Below are 6,496 nucleotides of genomic sequence, written 5' to 3'. Positions count from 1 at the left end.
GAAGTTCATCTAGCTGAGGGCTCATGGTAGGAGATGCTTTTCAAACTGGACTCACGGAGAGCGGTTAGGTGCTTAACCATCAGAGGCCAAGAATTGATTGGCAAGTTCAGAGTGCAGTCAGGGGCACCTTCCTCTCAGAAAGTTATGTAGTTGGGTAATAGAACATAGTATCCCTGGGGACAAAACAGACAGGCAGCCAACAGGGTGCTACTCAAGGTGTTCAATTAAAAGAAATCAAGGATGAATGATCAGGATGCTAAGGGCAGTCACCTTAATAAATAGTTACCATCTCTTGCCTGTTTTTCTGGTCCAGAGAAATCTCCAATTGAAAGAGGTGCCATTTTCAGGACTGGGGAACAATTACCATGTATTTGCATTATCATGGCAAATACATGGTAATTGTTCCCCAGTCCTTCTCCAAAGAGACCTATGGCCACTTTGGTGAGCATATACTAGAAAAGGGGGATACCTAAGCATAGGGTCCTAACTTAACATTGATCCTCAGAGACCTGAAGTATCATAAGAGGGAGGCCAAGTAAGAAACAGAATCCTGGCCCAACTCTGGCTCATCATGGGTCCACTAGATCCCCTCAGTGGTCATTTCCTTATCCCTAAATGTACAATGGGAAAAGATTACTTTATATTCGGCAAAGTCCCCATATTGGCTCCTTTGCCTTTGGAATAAGATCTGTCATAGTGGGAAGGCCAAGGAGAAGCTATGAGCCATGCAATCCACTCCCAGCCAAAATAATAAATCAAGGACAAAATCACATCTCAGCCAGCTTTATAGACCAAAGGATGCTGAAGTGGTGGGCCCCATCATATCTGCCCCCCTGAAAAAAACAGATGGATGCTGGAGGATGCAGGGGACTGCAAACTCAACTGTGTAGTAGCCACAATTGCAGCTGCTATGCCAGATGTGGCATTTTTACTACAGCAGATTAACCAGGCATGGAGTACATGATATGTGGCCATTGACTTGGCACAGATGTTCTTTTCCATCTCTCTAAGAAAAGGGGATCAAACACAACATTTAAAATGGACATCAGATTACATTTATAGTCTTGACCTAGGGTACATTAATGCTCATATCCTCTATCACAAGAGAGTCTGAAAAATCGTGAATGGCTGGACTTTCTGCCAAGCAGCACACTGATACACTAGAGTGATGACATAATGCTTATCAGATCAAGGAGCAAGAAGTGGCTGATCTTCTGGTCAGGCACATGCCCTCCAGAGAGTGAGCAATAAAACGCACAAAGTTTCAGACCACTTAGTGAAGTGTTTGAGGGTGCAGTGGTCTGGGCATGGCAGGCAAAGCAACTAGTTCCCTTCAGAATTAAAGACAAATTATTGTATTTTGCATCTCCTACCACCAAGGAGAAAGGATAATATCCCACAGGCCTCTGGGTTCTGGAGGCAGCAAATTATATACCTGAGCATATAGCTCTAATCCACATATCAGATGACACAAAGGCTACTGGCTTAGAGTAAAATCAAGAATAAGTTCTGTGGCAGGAAAACCAAGTCTATGGTCCAGCCCTGCCTCTTAGGTTTTACAACCTAGCAGACCCTATGGTTTCAGAGATGTCATGGTGGGTAAGGACACCATTTGGAGTTTATGACAGGCCCCAGTGAAAGAGTCACAACACAAGGCCCTGAGTTTCTTAATAGTATGCCATCTATAGTGGAGAATTGTATAATTCTTAAAGAACAACTCCAACCTTGTGTCCTGAGAATGCTTGGCTATAGGACAGCAAGTGACCAAGCTACCAAAACAGCTCATATTGAGTTGGGCCCTATCAGACCAGTAAGTCATAAGGTGATGTGGGCCCAGCACAAACCATCGCATGATGCAAGTAGCACAGTCAGGATCAAGCATGAGTAGGGCCGGAGAGCATAAGCAAGCTGTGCAAGGTGGCTCACATCCATGTCACCCACTGGTGTTCTCTTCCAATCCTTCTCCCTCAGCTCATATATGGCTCCTTATGATCAACTGACAGGAGAAAAAAATTCCTCTTTGGATCATAAATGTGTCAGCATGGTATTTGTGTGCCAATTGAAAAGGACGGGAGCTGAACTACCATGCACTCAGGAGTGTCAGAAAATTCTTCCGATGGTAGAGATTAGGGGCTGGGGGGGGGGTAATCTGGTCACCTACTTTGTGTGGGAAGAGAGTGGCCTGAGATTAGAATATACGCAGATTCATAGCCAGTGGCAAATGCCTTAGCCAGCTAGTCAGGATCCTAGAGGAAGAAAGAATGGGAGATAGGAGACAAGTAGTAAAGGCATGTGGGTCAGCATGGAGATGAACATGCAGTGAAAAGACCTTTGGATTACATGTCAATGAATGTCCACCAGAGAGCACCCACCATGGAAAAGTAGGCAGAATGACTCAACCAATTAATACCAATCAGCTTCTGTCATCACCCAGGTTCTGGCACATGAATGCATGAACATAGTAGCCATTGAGACAGGGATGGAGGCTAAGAGTGCAAAGGAGTGAGCAAGCAAGAGTATGGCTACATGGGGAGAGGGCTGGGGAAGAAGTTTCCCCAGCTAAGAAAGCAGCCCTAGAGAGATGTTAAATTTAAATGTCTATTGAACTGAATTGAAAGAAACGGAAATTTATTGTGTTTTGCTGTGGATCTGTGTTAGGGTTAGGGATCCCCACATGATCTCTCCAACAAAAGACAATATACTCCTGTTACCGAATGCCCAAGTTGTCGGTAACAGCCACTTGTGGCAAGTTGACCCCTTGCACCTTCTACACTAGAAAGAGTAGCATTCATCTTGACTGGGAGGGACAAGTGGTTGAAATATGGGTTTGCCTTCAGGATCTCAGCCAGAAGCTTATAATGTGAAAGCTTAAAATGTGTTTGATCTGACTCTACGGCACCCCCAATAACATCACATCAGACCAAGAAACCCACTCTACAGACCCATGGGATCCACAGTCATATTACATATTGCACCACCCAGAAGTTGCCAGCCTGATAGAATAATGGAACAAATTGAAGTTACAGTTGAAGTGTCCCCTTGGGGGTGCTTTTGAGGATGGGGACCGTCTTGAAAATGCTCCCTTTAAATAAACATATTTGTATGGTGAGTGTCTCAAAAGGCAGAATACATGAATCTATTTCCAACGGGTGGAAATAGGAGTAGTCCTGCTCACCATCACTCACAGTTACACACTGGGGATTTTGTGCTTTATGTCCTTCCAACTCCAAGTTATTCAGGTATAAAGATCCTGGTTCCCAAAAGAATACTTCTGGCCAGAGGACACATTTGTTCTGTCGGGTAACTGATTCTATGCTCACTGAGACTTTCCTTGAACATCCTTATAAAATAGCCATAACTTCTACACTTGGGTCAATCTTTATCCTTCTTTCTTCTTTCTTCTAATCACCATCTAAATCAAATTGCTTATTTGTTTTTATTTATTTATTTATTTATTTATTTACTTACTTACTTACTTACTTATTTGCACATTGCTTTCCTCTTCTGCTAGAATGTAAATTCCAGGAGGGCAGAAATATGTACTGGTTCTCAGCTGAGTCATCAGTGCCTAGGGAAGCATTGGCCACATTGAAGTCCACATCAACAAATATTTGCCAAATGAATGAATGACTCTACAATGTAATTTTTTTGTGGGTGGGCAGTATTCAGTTGTAGGTATGCATCATCATTTATTTAACCAGTCACATTTTGGGGCAGTTCACTTTCCTTATATCTTTTCTCTAATGAAATAATGACAGGCAAATCTTCATGTATATTATTTCCATAAGATACATTCCAAGTAGTGCAATTTGCTGACACATGCATATAACCTTTAGTTTTCCAGGTATATGTGATGCCTCATAGATTTGTTTTAAAAGTATATATATATATAATTCAGATTTAGCTCTTCTCTTGTCAAACAGACTGTTTGACTCCATATAAAATCATATTCTGACCTGGCATCCTTCAAAATTTCATATAAGAAGTCCAACCATTTCAGAACGTTAAAATTTATTTTTCATTCCTTTTGCTGAAAATTGTGTAGAGGTTTCTAGCCCTAATTCTAACTGAGCCCCACAGCAACACTTCATAAACCCAATCAGACATTTCAGTTCACCATTTCACTCATGCTCCTCTCTTGGCTGGTGAATTGTTTTTTCCTCTAGTCCTCTTTCCAGAGTTATATCCTTGACTACTCATCCCTCCTCCTCCCCCCAAACATGAATTTTTCTCCCCCAAAACTTAAATTCTTCCCCCACTTTATCACGTAGAGAATGTCCACTTCCCTATGAAACTGAGGCCCCATGTAGAGACATCGGAGTTTGCTTTTAGCTTTCACTGCCTTCTTTAAGGCCCAATAAGTTTGTGTCTTCCTAAGGGAGGTGATCAGACTCTAATGCATAAAAAAAAAATTCCTTATTGGGCTCCCCCCTCCCCTTAAGTTCTTCCTTAGAGCTCAGAGACAGACTTTAACATTCTCTCACTATCTGTACTGTGCAATTTTTTTCTTGGCCTTTCCCACTATGTCAGCCTGAAATACATGTTCTTTATTTTTTTCTGTTTATCTCCCCACCCCAAAATCAATACATGGCTTTTATTGCATCTTTAAAATATCACAAATAAGTGTGACAAATCATTTGGCATCTTGCTGTTTCCATAATTCAGCATCTTGGTGTTTCTATAGCTGGACAACTTAGACCTTATTCATCAGCCCGCTGAGCTTGTCCTTTTTCAGAAACATAGATACCATCCAAAATTTTTCTGATATACCAGTTCTTGTTTGTAACTGTTGTGGCTTGCTGAATCAAAGAAGCTGAATTTGATAAGAGTTCAAAGTCATTTCTTTCAAGAATCAATTCATCTTTCTGGGCTTGAGATACTAAACAAGCAATGCCTGACCTCATTCAAACTCTGCAGATGTATTTTTCGCTCAAGAAATTTCTGATTTCAACAAGAGAACCCTTCTCCTGAATAACAATGCTGATGGGGAAGTGCGTGTACACAGACCTCATCTTATAACAGAAGCCCAGTGTAACACTCTTGATCATGTTCTGTGTAGGACTGCAGATAGTGTGAGCTGTGGCCAGTTCCTTTCTATTTCCCCAGCATTTGTCAACCCAGAGCCTCTTCTTTTTCTTTCCAAGGATGTTGAGTTCTACATTGATGTGGTTGAAGTCGCCCTGCAGGGTGCCTCTGGGCCCTTCACAATAACTGTAAATCCCTTCAGTGTGATGTCTACGTTTTCTGCGATGTTGACAGTCTGATTGCTGAAAATGGTCTTCATTCTTGTAGTAGATGCAGCAGAGTCTGTTGATTATTTTTAAATTCCTACTCACCATCTCTTCCAGTTTCTGGTGACTTCCCTCCATTATTTCATTCTTCTTACTGGTCCTTCACATCTGGCTTTAGCTTTGTAGAGATTACATCTACTTCTCTTTCTGTGGAGAGCAATGACCATAATTTACTCATACATTCATTGAGCGAATATTACTGAGAGTCTACTATGTTGAAGGTGCTGATTTGGGTCTTTAGAAACAGAAATTAAAGACATGGTTCCTACCCTTTACAAACTCAAAGTCTAGTAGGGAAAAAGATGAATAAACAAATCCCATTTGAGTAACAAATCTATAAGGGGGAAATCTGGGTTAATGGAAGAGGGGCAATTAGTGGAAACTGAGGTGCAATGAAAAGGTAGAAAGGAAAGTGTTGCACAACTGTTAACATCAGAGTTGAGTTTTGAAGTATAATTAGGAATAAGTCAGGAGACGTGGGGTGTGATTATGTTAGAGGGAGTGCAGATTATAGGGGAGAACCCAATATTTGTGTTAGCATTGAGTCAAATCCTTCATAGCTGAATCATTTGACTATTCAGTGCACTCAGATGTTTCCTTAAAACATTGCTACAGGATATCCTTTTTCTATTGCATTTCTCATCAACTATAGCCTTTCTTGGCTAATGAACGAAAGGAACTTCAGGTTAGGTGATCCTATGTGTTTTTTGATTGGGTCCTGTTTCTTATTTATCTTTTCCCCTCCCCCACACTACATTTAAAGTAGTTTATAATTTTTAACCTATTTTTTTCATTCATGAAGACAGCAAGAATGTTGTTTTCATTGGTCTGTTGACTAGAATAACCACACAGTTCTGGCATCATCTCTTCTAATGTTTTCTAAACTTTGCATAAAAGTCTTCACTTTAGCCGTTTTTATTAATGCAAATCAATATGCCCCATGGGTTCATTCAAATGAATTGATAATCAGTCTCCCACATCTTTTGGTCTTTGGTTTCATAATGAAGCTGCCTTCAAAGGGGTCCTATCTTCACAGAATCCAAGTGTTTTTATTAATGTTGTTCTGCCCTCTTCCTTCTTCCTCCTTAACCTCCTCCTCCTTCCGCTTTTTCCCAACCTTTCCTCTCTTATCATAGCCCAGGCCACAACAGAGGCATGGAGCTCGGTAAATAACAACGTAAGCCAGAGCACATGGTGGGAGCTGA

General features: G+C 41.2%; 1 pseudogene; it reads right to left on the bottom strand.

The window, feature by feature from the left end:
* Window positions 1-4,667: 4,667 nt before the first annotated feature.
* LOC102767095 lies at window positions 4,668-5,284 on the bottom strand (annotated as a pseudogene).
* Between the last annotated feature and the right edge of the window lie 1,212 nt (window positions 5,285-6,496).

The sequence above is a fragment of the Myotis davidii genome, unplaced genomic scaffold (genome assembly GCF_000327345.1).
Source record: "Myotis davidii unplaced genomic scaffold, ASM32734v1 scaffold967, whole genome shotgun sequence".
Classification (NCBI taxonomy): domain Eukaryota; kingdom Metazoa; phylum Chordata; class Mammalia; order Chiroptera; family Vespertilionidae; genus Myotis; species Myotis davidii.
This window is presented reverse-complemented; position numbering and strand designations above follow the sequence as displayed.